General features: G+C 35.7%; 1 long non-coding RNA gene across 3 annotated transcripts; it reads left to right on the top strand.

Moving 5' to 3' along the window:
- The first annotated feature begins 4,165 nt into the window (after positions 1-4,165).
- Positions 4,166-19,088, top strand: LOC122218110. 3 transcript variants are annotated; one of them, XR_006201871.1, is made up of 5 exons: positions 4,166-4,436; positions 8,583-8,794; positions 9,219-9,258; positions 16,399-16,570; positions 18,519-19,088. It is a non-coding gene; the product is annotated as an uncharacterized LOC122218110 (long non-coding RNA). The 3 variants fall into 3 exon arrangements; XR_006201870.1 differs by lacking the exon at positions 16,399-16,570; XR_006201869.1 differs by lacking the exons at positions 9,219-9,258; positions 16,399-16,570; positions 18,519-19,088 and having other exon boundaries at positions 8,583-8,858.
- Positions 19,089-20,395: the final 1,307 nt, after the last annotated feature.

Here is a 20,395-nt window from a genome sequence, read left to right as displayed (position 1 = left end):
ATATTCCATCTTCAGTGTCTCTTATAGATTCTGGTTCTAGGGTATTGAATTGATTAACTAATTGATCCATTGATTAACATGTCTGTCCTAGGTTCTCTACTCAGGAGCTCTACTTTATTATGAAGCATTTGTCTCTGTCCTTTCTGAATTTTTCAAAATGTATTTATTAAAACTTCATGAGGTTACTTTGTACTTCTTTTGAAGTCTGTCTTTTTTACCTGAGATCTAAGCAGGCATCATGATCTAGTCTCACTTGAGAATTGTTATCATCAATGGTAGATGACACCATTCCCTGGAGTATGTCTGCATTATATTGGTTCCCTTGAATGATCAGAGACAAATTATTTTGAAAGTTTTCATCACCACTCATACCTTTATTTTCTAACTGAAGGACTTGTCTAGAAGAGCATATATCTCTAACAAGTCCTAGGCCAATAATAAAATCATGATGACTATTTGTCACAGTTGCTGTTGAACTTGAAGATGCTTTCTTTTCTAAGCCAGGCATCTCTGAAGATAAAACTTTTTAGCTGTTAATGGTTCCAGAATTAACATTATTTTCTCAGTAATCAGGGCCCAATGATAGAGGGATTGCTAATTGCTGATTCTCTGCATGTTTGTCCAATATGCCCTATCTGGAAGGAGAGAAAGTGCTCTTATACTTAGTATTTTTTATTATTTTTTCCAGGCTGAAATTTGGAACTATTTCTCCTGTAATAAAACTCAATTGTAATTTCTCTTTGTTTTGTGTGGAAAGCAAAGAGAAGTCTTTCCTTATCTTATATCTGGATATATACATATCAAAATACTAATCGAGTATAACTCCTAACAAAAGGAGCTTTGAAAAAGGGAATTTTATTCATTTTTCTTTCAATTCAGTGATGGAACATTTCAAAAAAAGAGCTCAGCAACTTTGATCCATGTTGTTTAACAAAAATAGAATTTACCGGTCTTAACTGTAGACCCATGAGAAAGAAAAGTTATTATTACATGTTAGCATTCCAGGGACCTCGAGCCCCATTTGAGAATTTTTCCATAGGGTCCTCTTTAACATAACTCCATCTATTTTTCCAGTAGAAAAATCAAGTTCTCAAATTTTCTGGAGAAACAATCCTTCCGATCTTTACCTAGAAGTAAGAAGAGGTTTATCCCCCAATCCCAATGGCTGACAATGAGATTACAGAACGGGCAATTTGGGTTCTAATACAGATTTTGTTACCTTGTCCTAGAGCTTCCTGATTCCTGATCTTATCTTCCTCTTGAAGAGCTCTTAGCACCCACTCCTCAGCATTCTGTTTCTCCTCCCACCTTCTGTTAAGGTCCTTAACATCTCATCATAATTATATCTTGAATCTCAGACTAAATCTAGAGACAGTTTCCTGATCCTGCATGTCATTCTCACGCACCTTCCATATGCCCTCAAATTACCATTGCTGCTGCCACAGAGAATTGCTAGGTTGAATACTGAATAGAAAGATTTCAGTAATCTAAACAAGGAATGAAGACCTGGACTGAGGCGTGGCAGTAGAAATGAGAGGTTCACATTTGCAAGACAGTTCAGAGTTACAATCAAAATAATTTGGTGCTGGGGCACCTGGTGGCTCAGTTGGTTAAGCGTCTGACTTTTGTTTTCCACTCAGGTCATAATCTTATGGTTCATGAGTTCAAGCCCCACATCGGGCTCCGTGCTGGCAGTGCAGCACCTGCTTGAGATTCTCTCTCTGCTCTTTCCCTGCTTGTGCTCACGTGCATTCTCTCTCTCTGAAAATAAATAAATACACTTTTGAAAAATTGATGCCTAATTGGGGAGGGGGTGATAGAAAGGGAAGAAGATATTAAGCAGAAATGGAAATCAGATAGCTCTTCTAGTTATTAGTTACTGCTTGAAAGGAAAGGGTGCCAGGGTGTGGGTGTGTGTGTGTGCGTGTGTGCGTTTATGCACATTTGCTATCATCGGGAATCCATCAAAACAGGAAGAACCAAGTGAAATTTCCTATATTAAGACCACTTTGACCTATAAAAATGGCAATTTCACTTGATTCAACCCAAAAAAGTAAACCCAGCAAAAGTCATTTGCATTGCTTCCCATCTTACTGGCATGTTCACAACTTTCTATCTCCAATTTCCTTCTAGGTTTTGTGTCCATAGAAAAACACGCAGTGGTAAGTAGTACAAGCCTCCTTAGGCCTCTAAACTACTAGCAAATCTACAGATGTTTTCTTTTTAATAATAATAATACTAGATAAGTGCACTTCCACAAAGATTATATCATATTATCCTCACGCTAATATCCCCAGGGAAGATATTATCCTCATCGTACATATGGAAACAGGCTCAAAGAGGTTAAACAGCTTGTCTGATGACAAATGGAAAGTAATGACCTCTAAGGATTCTAGCTGCTAGTCTGCTATTCTTTCCACTTTGTGTGGATTGCCTATCTATGAAACAGAAAAAAAGGAGATTAGGTGTGCCTCCCATTAGCTATGTCTAAATCAGCAGAAATAAACCAACAAAACAAAACAAGGTCAGCTTTTATTCTCTAAATTGTGATCATCTTACATGGACTTGAATGCACGTAGCAGCTTAAAAATTATTAAAATTATTGCTATATCCCTTTTTCAAAATAATTATATCCACAGACCTCCTCTCACATTACATCCTGTAGAGAATGTCACTGTTGGGAAGATCATGAAACAGCCTCACAGTAAAGAAACTTTTCCTGTTCTTCTGCCCAAATTTGCCTTTCCTGGTGTTAGCTGCTTTCTCCTAATGACTGTCTAGAGAACATGCCCAGTGCATTTTCTTTGTTCCACAGAAGAAGCCGCAGAAGACTTTGGATTTTAATTTGAAAAATAAATAAATGCCCTTGAAAAGGACGGATGCACTCTCCTAAGGCTTCTTTCATTAATATGAGCTTCATGAAAGGCAGAGTTCAATAATGGGGTTCAAGGTTAGAGGCAGAAGACCACACAAACTTGGAGAAGCCTTAAAAAATTAGAGAGGAAAATGTGGTTTATTAGTTATACTAGTTACAGAATGAACAGCATATTGTATGTGCTGTGTTAGAGGTATGTTATGAATAACAAAAGCCCTGGAGCATTTACATATTTGTTTTCAGCAATCCTGGCAGTTGGACTTCACCATTCTATGCCTCTTTGCCAGAATCACTAAACACTGGTACATATGGCATCTGAAGTACCATATGCCATAGAAAATGTTAGCTGATGCCTATACTTCTATATTATATTTCTATTTCAGATTTTTGCAGTTTGAACAAAGAATAGTAGAAAAAACAAAATATTGGACAAGCAGTAAACAGTAAAGTGAAAAAAAAATGCCTTCAGAGAAAGCAAATAAAGGAAATGAATCTACCATGACTTAACATGGCTATATGGTAATGAATCAGATATGGGAAGTAATTGTTTTCTATGAATAAATTTAGATAGCCTTTCATTCTATTATTTTGGAGCTAAAGGCTGCAACGTGAATAGTGAGAGTTGACATATTTTTCTTATCTTATTCTTTCTGACATTTCTTGCTAAAATCATAATCTCCATTTGATTGAAATTAATTAACATGAAGGTTATAGTCAGTGGCATCTAAAATCTAGGTTAAAACAGAAAATTCAAATATTAGGAATTATTTTGCAATACTTATTTAGATTTTTGATTGAGATTTTTCAGCTAGCATCTAGGGATTTTTTGTTTTTGTTCTTAGACACAGAAAGACTCTAAAGTTAAAATCAACATAATTGAATACTTAGCTCTCTCAAAACAGAGAAACAAACAAAATCTCATAGCCAACTGTGATATTGTGATTTATAAAAAATATATATATTTGATCATTCAGATGGCCAAAATGTATTTCTCATATATATTTGGTCTTCATTCACAGTTCCTTGCTCACAGTTCCCAAAACCCTGGAATTCCCTGAGCTGTAAGAGTAATGGGAGCATCTTTTGTTATAATATTTGGTCTCTTATTCTCAGGCCCTGAAATTGCTTCAGAGCCATATAGCTGAAAAAGGTATCTTGTTATTCACACAAACTCCTATTCTACCACAATTTATGTTAATAAAGGTGACTTCTGGAGCACCTAAGACTGGAACTGTTGCCAAGGGAACCAATTATGACCAGAGGGGTGGGACTTTTAGTTCCCCCCTGATTTCTGCAGAGGTGGAAGGGCTAAAGGCTGAATCAATCACGAACAGCCAATGAGTTATCAATCATGACCATGTAACGAAGCCTCCATAAACACCCAAAAGAAGGGAATTCAGAGAGTTTCCAAGTTCGGGAGCCAGAATGAGTCCACATGCCATCAATGCCAGGAGCCAAGCTCCAAGACAGAAGCTCCTTTGCTCAGGACTCACCCATGTATCTCTTCATCTGGTTGTTGATTCATATACTTTAATATCTTTTGTAATAAATTAGTAATCAGGTAAGTAAAATGTTTTTCTGACTTCTGTGAACTGTTCTAGAAAATCATCAAAACCCAAGGAATGGGTTATGGGAACCTCTGATTTATAGCCGGTCGTTTGGAAGTACAGGTAACAACGTGGGCTTGCAAATGGCGTCTAAAGTGGAAGGCATCTTGTGGGACTGAGCCCTTTACCTGTGGAATCTGATGCTATCTCCAGGTATTCCTGTACTCTAGAAACAATCCCACCCCAAATTGGAAGTCTGGTAACAAGATACCTCTTTCAGAAGTATTGTATGTTGCCCAATAAGATGCATAATTGTATGTGACATAGAATCTTAAGCTTTTCCTAAGAGTTTGTTCTGTATGGGGTCTATGAAGAGATCTATGTAAACTAAGGGCTGTATTTTTCATGTCCTAATCATTCCAGAACCAAGAATCCCAGGATCCCACACCTACCCAAAGAAACTAAATGTACATCAGGACTATTCTGTAATGCTAGCATGATTCCCTTGACAGAGCTCTAAACCTAAAACCATATATGTGTTTCCTAGGGCTTCATGACAAATTAGTACAAACTCTGTAGCAAAACAACAGAAATTAGTTATTTCACTGTTCTGGGGGCTAGAAGTCCAAAATCAAGGTGTTGTTCTCTCTGAAGGCACTAAGGGAGAAAACTTCTTGGTCTCTTCCAACTTCTAATGGCTCCAAGCATCCCTTAGCTTGTGGCTACATAACTCCAATCTCTGCCTCCCTCTTTCCATGCCCTTCTCCTCACCTTTGATCATGTCTCTCTTCTGTGTGTCTCTTATAAAAGGGACCCTTGACACTGGATTTAGAGCCCATTCACATAATGTGGATGATTTCATCTTCAAATCCTTAACTTAATTACATCTGAAAATCTCTTTTTCCAAGTAAGATCACATTCACAGATTCTAGGGACTAGAATGTGGATATATTTTTTGGAGAGCAGCAGCATTCAACCCAATACAACCCGTTCTCTGCCCCCTAAAATTCACATCTGTCTCACATGTAAAATATATTCACTCTATCCCAACATCCTCCAAAGTCTCAACTCATTATAGCATCAATTCTAAGTCCCAAACCTCATCTAAATATCATCAGCTCAAAAGTTCCAAATCTCATCATCTACATCAAGTATGAGTTACATTCTGAATATGATCCATCCTGGGACAAAATTTCTTTCTGTGGACATGTAAAACAAGAGAAGAAGTTGATTGTATTTTAAAATACAATGGTGGGGGGAACCTGGGTGGCTAAGCTGGTTAAGTCTCTGACTCTTGATTTCAGCTCATGATCTCACAGTTCATGAGATCAAGGCCTGACCTGGGCTCTGTGCTACAGCGTGGGGCCTGCTTGAGATTCTCTCTCTTGCTCTCTCTCTCTGCCCGTCCTCACGCATATGAGGCTCTCTCTCCCCCCAAGATAAATAAATAAACTTATAAAATAATAAAATTAATTAAAATAAAATAAAATAAAATAAAATAAAATAAAAATAAAATAAAATGGTGGGATAGGCATAAACATTAGACATAGACAGGATAGACATTCCCATTCCCTAAGGGAGTAAGAGAGTCATTGCAAGGAATAAAGGGGTCACTAGTCCCAGGTAAGTTTGAAATACATAATGAAAAATTCTGTTAAGTTTTAAGGGCTGTGAATAATACCCTGTCTTAATGCTCTGCCCACTAAGACTCCAGAGGCTTCTGTACAACCAACCTGCAGTGGCTCTACCCTTGGAATCATTATTACTTTTTCCTGAAGGGTAGCATATGTTTGCAGTTGCAATTTCCTGCTTGAGTAATTTTGGAAGCCCAACAGCTTTCTCTCATTATGTCCTGTTTCTGTCCCTTTCAGTCCAAGTTAGCAGTGTTCCTGCTGATATAAGATTCTCAAAAGACATGTGGGTCTCTCATGTATGTCACAGGGTCTACAGTATTAGATATTTCCTGGATAACCCCATCACTCCTGCCTTCTACCCAGATGATTGAGTGGATCCATGAGTTACACCCTAATTGTTTCAGCAAGTTAATCCAGCCATACACTCGGTCTTCTCTCTCCAGAACACACTTTCTTGATAGTGAATTTCCTAATGTTAGCATCCTTTGAAATCTGGATAGACCAAGAACTTCCAAAATCAAGTGCTGGCTCCTTTTTCCTCACAGCTTCTTCCTTAATTTATCTCTTTCCTCTAGCATTATACTAAGCAGAAAGAAAATACCAGCCTGCATCTTCAGTACTTTGCTTGGAAACTCTTCTGCAACATATTCAATTACATCATTTACAATTTCTGTTTTCTCCACAACTGTAGAGCACAATGCAGCCAAGTTTTATACCACTATATAACAATTCCTCCAGTTATATATAAAATTCCTTCAGTTTCCAATAATGTGTTCCTCTTTTCCTTCTGAATCTTTACCAGAATTGCCTTTTCGACCAACTGTCTCCTCAAGGCAATCTAGATTTTTCTACTATGTGCTCAAATTTCTTCTAGCCACTACCCATTACCCAGTTGTTATATACCCAGAGATGGCCTCTGTGCATTGTCTTCTATGCTGTTTACTTCTTAACAGCAGACTGTGACTCATTAGCTCAAAATCCCACCAGTGTCAAACTCAAATTTTCACACAACCAACTGTTCTAAACTTACCCCAAATAAGCAGATTTTTTAGCCATGTATAGCTTGCCTGCTTTGCTACCCCATACAATTACATACATGTATTAGCCACAGACAAGATAAAGACCCTAAAGTGCTGAAACTCTTCAGAACTCTCTGACCTAGAGAATCCTCCTGTCGGGCTGCTAAATGACCTCACCTCTCCTACCTGCCAACCCTTACAAGTTCTCTTGCCCTCTTCCAAGTGATGGCCCCCATCTGTGGCCTCTGGACAGTCTCATGCTCAAACTCACCAAAGCGTTGCCCAAATAAAGGCTGTTTATTAATCCAAGTTATATTTTTTCTTTTATCAAGCATGCTTTTGACATTATGATTAAGAACACTTTGCTAAATGCCACATCATGAGGATTTGCTTCTATATTTCTTCTACAAGTTTTATAGTTTTTGGCTTTACATGTAGAGCTGATCTATTTGCATGAATATTGGTATAAAGTGTGAAATTTAGTTGTTTTCTTTTGGAAAGGTTTTTGGTGTTTTTTTGTTTTTTGGGGTTTTTTTGGGATATGAACATCCAATTTTTCCAACGCTATTTGTCGATACAACTGTTCTTTCCCTATTTAATAATTTTTGTACTTTTGCCAAAAATCAAATGGTTTTATTTCTATGGGTCTATTTCTGTATTCTCTATCCCGTTCTTTTTGTCTCTTCTTTTGCCAATACCACACTGTCTTGATTGCTGTAGCTTCATAGTAAGTCCAGAATTCAGGTAATATAAATTCTCTAAATTTATTCTTCTTTTTCAAAATTGTTTTAGCTACTCTATTCCCTTTGTCTTTCCATATAAATTTTATAATCTAGTCTATATCTACAAAATATCCCCCTGTAATTTTGATAACTGTGTTATATCTATACATACATTTAGGAACAATTGACAATTTTCTTACATTGAGTATTTCAATCCATAAGTAAGGCATATCTCTCTATTATTTAAATTTTCTCTGATTTTTTTTGGTCAGCATTTTTGTTTTTAGCATATAAATACTACACAGTTTGGTTAGATTTATTCATAGGCATTTCCCCTTTTTGTCAGAAACTTCTTTAAGTTTAAAAAGAATTGGTATCTAATAGTTCATTGGCAACATACACAATGATTGTTTTGTGTACTGACCTTATGAAGTTGTGTTCAGTGACCTTGCTTGACTCATACATTTGTCCTAAAATTTTAAAAACAAATTCCTGGAAATTATGTATGTTGGAAATAATGTCGCCTACAAACAGGGACAGTTTATTTCTTCCTTTCCACCCCAAACATCTTTAATTTCTTTTGCCTGACTTAGTGAAATGGCTAGGACTGCCAGGATGATGTTCAATAATAATAATGAAAGTGGACATTTCTGCCTTTTACCAGTCATAGGAAACATTTAAGTGCAGCTCTTTCTTCCCATGGGTCCTGTTCCTGTACTTTAATAAAGCCATTCTTTTTGCACCAAAAATATCTCAACAATTCTTTCTTGATGGTTCATTTCCAGACCCTAAGCCGCATCAAATCACATTATTTTGGTGCCCAACATTCAGCCTGAGTCTTCTCATCTGGACTGCGACCCTCAGTGCAAACTTGGAATATAGTGTGACTGCTAACATGCCTTCTCGTTGCCGTGAATCTGTGGAAGACCTCAAACTTCTCTTCAAATGACAATGAAGGACTAGAGCACGTCACTTGGCACATGGAAGCTCTTAATAAGTACACACTCAAAGACCTAAATTACACTCAAAATAGCACTCCCCTATTAAATACTAAAGTAACACAAATGCTTAATGCAGTTTTTATAAAATAAAATGGCATTAGATATTTTAACTGCTGCACAAGGTGGAACATGTGCTATCATAAAAACAGAATGTTGTGTATATATTCCAGATTATCACAAAAATGTAACAGGATTGTTAAAAGATATAAATACTCCAATTGGTGCTTTATATGATCGATCTGTCTCTCTCTCTCCCTCTCTGTCTGTCTCTGTCTCTCTTCTTTAGTGATTGGTTAAACTCCTGGAGTGGAGGAAAATTTTGGTCAATGATGAAAGGCTTTTTTTTTTATTGGGCTTTATTTTCCTCATAATATTATGAGGAATAATAATAATATTAACCTTATTTGTTTTCTTTTCCAGTGTCTCCCTGCCTGGTGCCTAGACTCCTTCCCTGCATTTGGTAACTCCTATATATAAAAATTCCCCAACTGACCAATGTTGAGCCATAGGTAGGGAAAACTCCATGCCCCTACTCAGCAGGAAGAAGTTAGAGAAGATAAGACTTTCCACTCTCAACAACCTTAAAGATTTAAGAGTCAAAATTGTTCAGAGGGGACTGACGTGGAGAACAAAAGCAAAAGAAAATGTGGATAAAATTAAATCTCCTTACAACTTGCAGCCCATTGACAAATACTTGAGACAGGCAGAGTATGACATTCCTCCAGGAACTCCCAACTATCTCAATGCCTTCCTAGAGGGAAAACAACAACAACAACAACAACAAAAACCTTAACTTGACAATAGTCAGCTATACTATAAGTCTTCTTTAACATATGAAAATCTTTTTGGAAACTTCCTTTATCTCTACCCCTCCCAACTTAAAAATATAAAACCAATCACTCCTCACAATCCCAGTGCAGCTCTTTCTGTCCAGGGGTCCTGTCCCTGTACTTTAATAAAACTACCTTTTTTGTACCAAAAAAAAAAAAAAAATCATAGGAAACATTCTATCACCAGCAAGTACAATATTAGCTGCAGATTCTTTGTAGTTGTCTTTTATGAAAAGTTCTCTATTTCCAGCTTGCAAAGAATTTTTATCAAAAATGGATGTTTAATTTTATCAAATACTATGTAAGGATCAGGTGACACAATTATGTGGATTTTTCTTTGTGAAATTGTTAATAAGGTAGATTAAGTTGATTAACTCTCAAATATTGAACCAGCCTTGCATTTCTTGGATAAATCCCATTTTTCTTTAGTGTCACTTTCATTTTCTGGATGGTTGGATTCAACGTATTAATATTTTACTGGGGACTTTGTGTCTATGTTCTTGAGAGCTATTGATCTGTGAAATATTTCGGTTTGGTTTTTTCCCATATTTGTCTTGGTTTCAGAACATTGTCTCATAAAATTAATTGTGATATATTTCCCTCTCTTTTATTTTCTGAAATAAATTGTGTAGAATTACTGTTAAGTCTCCTTTAAACATTTAGCACATTCACCAGTTAAGCCATGTAAGCATGGAGATTTCTTTTTCAGAAAGATTGTTTTTGTTTTTGTTTGTTTGTTACTATGATTTCAGCTTCTTAATAGTTATAGTACTGTTCGGGGTATCTATTCTATCTTGGGTGAGTTTTGGTAGTTTGTGGTTGTCACAGAATTGGCATTTCATCTAATCTCATAGATTTGTCCATCGTTTTATAGTCAGCCTTTTCCTTCTCAGTCTTGCTAGAGGCTTCTCAATTTTATTAATCTTTTCAAAGAACCAGCTTGTGTTTTCATTGATTATAATTTCTATTTATTTTTTAAATTTCTTTTATTTCTATTCTTATCTTTCTTATTTTCTTCTCCTTCTTTTGGGTTTATTTTCCCTTTTCTAGTTTAAAGTAGAAGCTTAGACTATTGATTTGAGACTTTAATCTTTTTTAATGTAAGCATCTAATGTTATAAATTTCCTCCTAAGTACTTTAACTCTGTCCCACAAATCTTTGTTATGCATTTTTATTTTCCTTCATTTCAAAATATTTTCTAATTTATCTTAAAATTCCCAATTTGATGCATGGACTATTTAGAAATGTGTTTAAATTATAAATGTCTGGAAATTTTCCTATTTGTTTCTTGCTTACTATCTTTCTGATATCTGGTTTTTCCTTAGTAACCATGTACATATGGAAAGAAGTATTTCTACTGTTGTTTGGATGAGTGTTCCAGAAGTTAAAATTAAGTCCCACTGTTTGATGGTGATGTTCAATTATTCTACACCTTTGTTTATTTTCTTTCTATTCATTCAACTATTACTGTGAGAGTTTTTTAATCTGCAATATAACTGTGTAATTGCTTTCACTTTTGTCATATGTAATATAAAGCACTGTTATTAGGTGGATACAGATTTAAGACTGTATGAATTATTGATAATGTGTCTCTTTTATCATTATGATAAATGATCATTTTTTATCCCTGGTACTTTTTAGCTATGAAATCTATGTGAGCTATTCACATAGCCACTGTAGCTTTCTATTGATTAATGTTTTCAGGTATTATGTTTTATCTTTTTTACTTTCAATCTATGTCATTATATTTGCAATGATTGCTTTGTGATAGCATAAATTTGGTTCATGTTTTGTTTTTTTTTTCTTATCCATTCTGACCATGTCTGTATTTTCTATTGATGTGTTTAGGCCATTTGCATTTAACGTGATTAGTGATATGTTTGCATTCAGGTCTGCCACTTTATTATTTCTTTTTGTTCATTTATCTGTTTTTTGTTACTCTGTTTTCCCTTTACTGACTTCTTTTGGGTTATGTAAACATTTTTGGGTATTCATTTCAATTTATCTATTATGTTTCTGACTATCTCTCTTTGCATAGCATTTTTAGCAACTGCTCTAAGGATAGGAGATAACTAGTCATCTTTTCACAGTCTACTTAGAATGAATATTTCACCAGTTGAAGCAAAATATAGATATATTACCACCACAGGTGTCTCTTTAGTCTCTCCCACAATGAAAATTCTATCAGAAAATGTTTCCTCACTTTCAGTGTATTGAGTTGTGGTAAGATATACATAAAGTTTACCATCTCAACCCTTTTTAAGTGTACCATTCTGTGGAATTAAGTTCATTCACATTATTGTGCAATCTTTATCTATCATCAGAACTTTTTCATCACCCCCAAATGAAACTCTATACCCCATTAAACTGTAACTTCCCTACCTTCTCCCCCAACTATTCTACATTTCTTCATGAATTTGACTGCTCTAATTAACTCATATAAATAGAGTCCTAGCATATTTGTTCTTTTATGTCTGGCTTATTTCCCTCAGCATAAGTTTTCAAGATTCATCCAGGTTGCAGCTTATATCAGTACATCATTACTTTTTAGCGCTAAATATTATTCCATTCTCTGAATATAAAATAATTTATCCATTTATCAGTTGACGAACATTGGGATTGTTCCCACTTTTTAGCTGTGATGAATAATGTTGCTGGATGACATAACTCTATGTTTAACTTTCTGAGAAACTGTCACATATTTGTTAACACTTGTTATTGTCTGTCTTTTTTTACTAGAGCCACACTAGTCTGTGTGATGTAGCATTTCATTTAAGTTTTCATTTGCATTTCCCCAATGAATAATAATGTTTAGCATCTTTCCATATGATTATTGGCCACTTTCTATCTTCCTTAGAAAAATGTCTATTCAAATCCTTTGGTCAATCTTTCATTGGGTTATTTAATTTTTTACTACTGAGTAGTAAGAGTTCTTTCTATACTCTAGATATAAGACCCTTATCAGATATACGATTTGCCAATTCGCAACTTATCTATTTTTTTTCCTCTGTTGTTTGTGATTTTGGTGCCATGTCATAGAAACCTTACCAAATCCAAGGTCATGAAGATTTTACCCCTATGTTTTTTTCTAACAGTTTTCCAATTTTTGCTCTTACATTTAGGTCTTTGATCTGGTTTGAGTTAAATTTTGTATATGGTGTTATATTATAAGGAATAATTATATTACTTAAAATGAGTTTTTCTGGTGATCAGTCAGGTATGGACACAAAATAAAAGCATAGAGAGATGTATATACTTTAAAGATACTTCTTATACTCACAAAACAGTGAGTGATAAGAGAAAGACATGGCACACCACTCAGGGGGCTATGTGGGAATAGCTCCCAGAGAGCTGGTTTAACCAAGCAGGCTTGTATTTTTCTCTAAACACATGGAATATGGTACCCCATAACCTTCTGGCCTCCACTATTTCTGCTGGGAAGTCAGCTCTTAATCTTATTGAGGTTCTCTGATAAGTGACATGTCATTTTCCTCTTTCTGCCTACAAGATTTTCTCCTTTCCTTTGACTTTCACCGTATTTACTATGATGTGCTGATTATGGGTCTCTTTTCATCTATCCTACTGAAATTCATTTAGTTCCTGGATGTGTAGGTTATTGATTTTCAACAAATTTAGGGATTCTTCAGTTATTATTTCTTATTTTTCTTCCTCTTTCTTCTTCCTTCTGGTGATATTACTACTATTATACACACTTTGGTACACTTACGTATGGTGTCCCATACTTTTCTCAGGCTCTGTTAATTTTTCTTCCTTCTTTTTTTCTCTCTGTTCATCAGCTTATACACTCTCTATGAATTTATACTGAAGTCTACTAATTATTTCTTCTGCCAGTTCAAATCTACAGTTAGGCCTTTCCAGTAAATTTTTTTATCTCTGTTATTTCACTTTTGAACTACAAAGTTTCTATTTCTTTTTTAAGAAAATTTATATCTCTTTCCTTATATTATTTGATATAACATTGTCATTATACCTCCCTTTACATTAGTCATGGTTTCCTTCAGTTCTTTGAGCATAGTTGTAATGGGTACTTTAAATATTTAAACATTTTAAATATTTTTCTGTTCAATCTGACATCTGGTCATTTTCACAGGCATTTTCAGTTGCCTACTTTTTATCCAGTATATGTGTCATACTTACCTGTTCCTTTTCATGCCTTGTAGTGTTTTAATGGGAACTAAACAGTGTAGACACCTCATTGTAGCAACTCTGGGAATTAGTTCCCTGCCTCAGGTTTGCTGTTATTACCCTCCCTCCCAAACATACACATAGGCACACACATACAATATTAAGCCTCTGATGTTCTGTGATTAGGGTGGCACAGCCTATAGTTACTCGGAATGACAGTGGTACAAGTAAGATTCTCTTCCACATTTTCCTGACCACATCCAGGTGCTAAATTCTAATAATTCCTGGAGTATTGCCCTAATGTTTTCAATAGCGCCCTCACATTTTCTAGAAATTAAAAAAAAACAGTCCTAAAATTTGTCTGAAACCACAAAAGATCCTGAATAGCCAAATCCATCCTGAGAAAGAAGAACAAAGCAGGAGGCATCACACTTCTTGATTTCAAACTCCATTACCAAGCTATAATGATCAAAACAGTATAGCGACGGCATAAAAACAGACTTCTAAACCAATAGAACAGAATATAAACCCATGCATATACTTCATCTAACCTTTGACAAGGGTGCCAAGAACACACAATGAAAGACAGTCACTTCAATAAATGATTTTGGCAAAACTGGGTATCCACATGCAAAAGAATGAAATGGACCACAAACTTACACCATTCACAATAATTTCAAAATGGATTAAAGGCTTAACTGTAAGACGTGAAGCCTTAAAACCACTTGAAGAAAACATAGGTAAAAAGCTTCCTAACATCAGTCCTGGCAGTGATTTTTTGGATATGATACCAAAAACAAAGGCAAGAAAAGCAAAAATAAACACTGGGGCTATATAAAACTAAAAATCTTCTGTATAGAAAATAATGAAAAGATAAATTAAAAGGCATCTTACAAAGTGGGAGAAAATATTTGCAAACCATCTAGCTGATATTTGATCAATAACCAAAAAGAGAAGGAACTCATCCAACTTAGTAGCAAAAAAATTAATAATCTGATTTAAAAATGAAGAAAAGACCTGAGAAGATAGGTACACAAAAAAAGATGCTTAAGAGGCAAACACATGAAAAGATGCTCAACATCACTAATCATCAGAGAAATTCAAATCAAAACCACAATGAGATATCACCTCACACCTGTTAGCATGGCCATTATCCAAAAAGAAGAAATAACAAGTGTTGGCAAGGATGTGAAGAAAAGTAACCTTTGTATGCTCTTGGTGGGAATGTAAATTGGTATATCCATAATGGAAAACAGTATGGAGGTTCCTCAAAAAATTGAAAATAGAACTACTATAACATCCAGCAATCGTACCTCTAAGTAAATATCCAAAGGAAACCATCAGTATCTTGCAAGATATCTGCACTCCCATGTTCACTGCAGTCTTACTTACAATAACCCAGATATGGAAACAACTAGTCTCTGTCAATGGATGAATGGATCAAGAAAATGTGGTACACACACAGACGAAAAAGAAAAGAAAAAGGAGTATTATTCATCCATCAAAAAGAAGGAAATCCTGCCATTTTTGACATGATGAACCTGGAAGATATTATGCTAAGTGAAATAAACCAGAAGAGAAAGACAAATACTGTATAATTTCACTTAGATAATTTAAAAAAAATCAAACTCGAGGCACCTGCCTGGGTCAACCAGTGGAGTGTATGACTCTTGATCTCAGGGTTGTGAGTTTGAGCCCCATGTTGGGTGTAGAGATTACTTTAAAATAAAATCTTTTAAAAAATAAAAAAATAAAAAAATTAAGAAGGCCAAACTCATAAAATCAGAGACTACAATGGTGGTTGCCAGGGGCTGTTGGCAGCAGGGGTGGGAAGGGCGGGTGTTGCAAGTAGGTGAGAATAAGGAAATAGGGAAATGTTAATCAAAGGATACAAACTTATAAGATGAATAGGTTTTGAGGATGTATTGTACAGCATGGTGACTACAGCTAATAATACTGCATTGTATACTTGGAATTTGTAAGGAGAGTACATCTTAATAAACATTCTCACCTAATTAAGTAAGTATATAAGGTGATAGATGTATTAATTAACTTGATTATGGTAATCATTTCACACTGTATATGTATGTCAAATCACCACCTTACATGGCATAAATATATAGAATTTCATTTATCAATTAAAACTCAATAAAGCTGGAAATAAAGGAAAAAAAAAACAGCAGAATTATTCTACAAACTAATTCAATCATATTGTAGCTCCTTGGAAATAATAGTTTCTGAGTTCAGTGTTTGATCTCTGTGCCAAACCCAGGAGGACTCCTCCCAACTCTTATTCCCAAGTTCATTCATACAAACTAGCTGGCTTACAGTCTTGGCTATACTAAATCCCCTCCAATTACCTTTTGTCACAACTTATACTGTTGTATTGTTATTGTTGTTTTTAAGCCATCTCTGTGCCCAACATGTGGCTCAAACTCACAATCCTGAGATCATGAGTCACCTGTTCTACTTGCTGAGCCAGAGAGACACCTCACAACCTATACAGTTCTTGAAAGTCACCCTTAGGTTTAAACTTCACTACTCTATTACAAATGAAATCAATTCTTTCAGGAAGAGATAAGTAGCTATCTGCTTCATGACTGGTTCCCCTCCTCCACCCACAGGCAAAATTTCTGAACTAGGTCTCCTGCGGTAGGGCCAATGACAAGCTTCTGAGTGACACCAGGGCCCCACGATTCCCAAAGCACCATACCCAAAGTAGAACCTCTATTCCACAAGTAAGGCTTAGGCAGAAGAAGGAAGTTCTGACCTCCTGACCACACTCACCTGAGACAGGTAAGCTAGGGGCAAGATTAGAAAAGCAGAAATCTTGCTTTTAATTGAAAAAACAAACAAACAAACAAACAAGCAAAAACAAAAAGAAATCCTCCAGTTCGGATCTGGAGGATAAAGTGAGCCCTATGTTCTTGGTTGTAGCAGTCTGCAGTTGAGTCTATGCCCCACTGAGTTGGTAAGAGGCAGGAAGGAAGTGCTCTTGGTTCAAATACCACAGACTTTAATTGATCCTACCAAATTTTCATAGATTTTCTTGAATATACCTTTCTTCATTTGCTATTTGCCTTCAGGCGGTCCTTTAAAGGACTATTTTTTGTATATATATAATTTTCACTAGTTTCACTGGGGGATGGTTCAACAGAGCTCCCCATTCTGTCATGTCAGAAGTTGGTCTATTTCAGTTACCTGTATTGTTTAGTTGTATATGGTACTTACAAAAGTATTCATGCTTGCTTCTCACTAACTTTTCTAGAGTTAATTTGTTTCTCTCCACTGAAATAATGACTGCTAATTTTTTTTTCCTAAGTAACGTATTTTTTTTAATTTAATAATTTAAATTCAAGTTCATTAACATACCACGTAGTACTGGTTTCAGGAGTAGAACCCAGTGATTCATCACTTACATATAACACCTAGTGCTCATGCCACCAAATGCCCTCCTTAATGCCCATCACCCATTTAACCCATCCCTCCACCTACCTCCACTCCAGTAACCCTCAGTTTGTTCTCTGTATTTAAGAGTCTCTTATGGTTTGCCTCCCTGTTTTTTATCGTATTTTTCCTTCACTTCCCCTATGTTCATCCGTTTTGTTTAATTCCACATTATGAGTGAAATCATATGAAATTTGTCTTTCTCTTATTTCAAAACTTATAATACACTGTAGTTCCATCCACATTGTTGCAAATGGCAAGATTTCATTCTTTTTAGTCACCAAGTAATATTTATACCACATCTTCTTTATTCATTCATCAGTCAATGGACATTTGGGCTCTTTCCATAATTTGGCTATTGTTAATAGAGCTGCTACAACATTGGGGTGCATGTACCCCTTTTATTCAGCATTTTTGTATCCTTTGGATAAATATCTAGCAATGCAATTGCTGGGTCATAGGTAGCTCAATTTTTAATTTTTTGAGGAACCTCCATACTGTTTTCCAGAGTGCCTGCATCAGTTTGCATTCAGTGACTGCTAGTTTTATTATCAGTACTCTCAATTTCTCAAACTCTTAGTTTCTAGAAATTCAGAAATGAGGCTTTTGTTTGTTAATATCCAGAGTGAACACTGAAGACTGTGATACTAGTTATAATATCTATCTAAAATTACGGAAGAAAATAGGTGTCTCTACCACTGTCCTCTTTTATCATTTTATCTCTGGGTTGGTTAATTCAGGTTTAGGAGGAAAGGATAGGGATGGCAAAGTTGGAAAGAGGAAAAGTTACTGCAGTCTGAAGTCCACAAAGACTCTGAACTCATGGGGAGAAGTTAGTAGGACTTCCTGTTGCTGTGAGGTTGATATGTTATGAGGTAGTCACCTTTTGCTGAAGCCTGGCTGGCTTCCTTGAAAGTAACAGTCAGCAAGTGACTAACCAGGCCTAGCAAGACTGATCCTGACACAGGAAGCCACAAAATGATGAGAGACCTGGGGATGCCCAAAGGAAGTTCATAGGGCGTACTCTCCAATTATTCTAGGTCTTGGCTTGCAAAGTCTGCCAAGACCTCAGGAAATCTTTCATGAGTGCCAGTAGGAACCTTTCAGCCAAAGTGCTGTAAAAGATGATTCTTAAAAACTTGGATGCTTACGTTTGCAAAGCCTGTTTTTACTCTCAGTTGAAAAAATGTTTGCGGAGAGGGTTCTCTGAGAATCTTATTTATGACTAATAACAATTGTGTGCTGATTATTCTCCATTTGTCTCCTTGAGATTCAGTCTGTATCCTTCTATGCCTAGCTCGAAGTCCTCAGAAGCTGAGCCATGCAGACTCATCACCATGTTCCAACACCTTGCCACCTAGTTTCCTGTTGGGTTTGGCCAATGGAAGATATCAACATGAAACCGGAATGTTTGAGAAGAGAGAGACTGGCATTCTTTCCTGCTTCCTTTTTGCTATACCACTTGCTCTCTGGCAGTAGCTGTATCTCTATTTCACTGGGCCACTCCTTCACAGTTGCAGTCCAGAAACACTAATTTCTCTCCAAAGAGTTTCTTACTAAGCTGTTTCTGTATGCTTCATCATCTCATTTATTCCCATAACTATGCCCACATCTTTTTAAATAGTCTCTTCATTTGGACTGAATTGTTTCCTGCTGGGTCCCTAACAATTACTACATTTTAAAACCTATTGGGGTGTCTGGGTGGCTCAGTCACTTGAGCATCTGACTCCTGATTTCAGCTCAAGTCATGATCCCAGTGTCCTAGAGATCCCATGTCCCAGGGATCCCATGTCTCAGGGATCTGACCCCATGTTGAGCTCCATGTTGAGCATGGAGTTTGCTTAAGATTCTCTCTCTCCCTCTGCCCCTCTCCCCCACTCATGTGCTCTCTCTCATGAAATAAATAAAATAAAATAAAATAAAATAAAATAAAATAGAATAAAATAAAATAAAATAATAAATAAAGCCTATCTAAGCCTCACCATAACCCTGCAAGATACTATTATTTCCCATTTATAGATTAGGACATATGATTTAGACAAGTAAAATGCCCAAAGTCACACATCTAGTAAGTATCAGAGTTGGTATTAAAACTCTAGTCCTAAAAAAATCCATGTTCCTTTTTCCATTTAAGTTTGTAAACAAATTCTATTTATGCTTTTTTCCAAAGGTTAATTTTATTTAAATATAAACAAGGTTTTATATCAACTGTTTTATGAATATATCAATTAAGCTTGAGCCCTTATTCTGAAACATAATTTGATTAAGTTCACAAATCACTAATTCAAGTACAGTATCCCTAACTGATAAGCTTTAATAACTATAATGAGAACAAAAGACTCTTATTTAAAACAATGATAAAACCTGATAATCTGCTTTTGCCTGGTGCTAATTTTAAGTCTTCTTTGCCTTTGACTTTTTGGCAGACACCCTGCATTACAACTCCATTACCATTCCTAGTTCCCTTATCCTCATCTTTCTGCACTTTAGAGGCTAATTTCCCCAGACTCCTTTGCAGGTATCTGTAGGCAAGTGACACAGGTCTGGCTAATGAAAAATGAAAGTTTTTCCTTCACTGATAAAAGGAAAGAACTACTTTTCTCTGCCCCTATCCCTTTCTTCATGCTTAGAACAATGGTGTGATGTCTGGATAATTATAGCAGTCATGTTGTGACCATGAACCAGTATAAGAATGCCCCAAACATTTCATAGTATATACTTACACTAAAAAGAGTACTATATTTTTATATATTATATACAAGTACATATGCAATAAAGAACTGTTAAGACTTAACTTAAAAAATTTCATTCCACAAACCCTCAAACCTCTGACTCTTGTTGTTGCTTTATTAAATATTGGGTAGATGAAAAGAATATTTATAAAATAATACATGTCATAAAGAAAAACAATACACTGACCAGCTAGGTCATCGGCACTCAGACTAAGAAAAAGGACAACCTGAGAGGCAAGCTTTATCCTAGATTTTATGTTTATCTATCTTTTGCCATTTTAATAATCCCTTATGCTTTCTTTTGTTCATCTTTATCCCCTTTGAAAGGCTAGGAATCAAGACCTTTAGAGTTCTTTCTTCATCCATGTTGCTAATATATGAAACACTTTGGTCCCAACACACTGTATGTTTTAAATTTTAATGTTTATTTGTTTTTTGAGAG

Source organism: Panthera leo, chromosome B1 (assembly GCF_018350215.1).
Source record: "Panthera leo isolate Ple1 chromosome B1, P.leo_Ple1_pat1.1, whole genome shotgun sequence".
Classification (NCBI taxonomy): Eukaryota; Metazoa; Chordata; class Mammalia; order Carnivora; family Felidae; genus Panthera; species Panthera leo.
The sequence above is the reverse complement of the archived record's forward strand: the minus strand, read 5'-3'. Positions and strand labels throughout refer to the sequence as shown.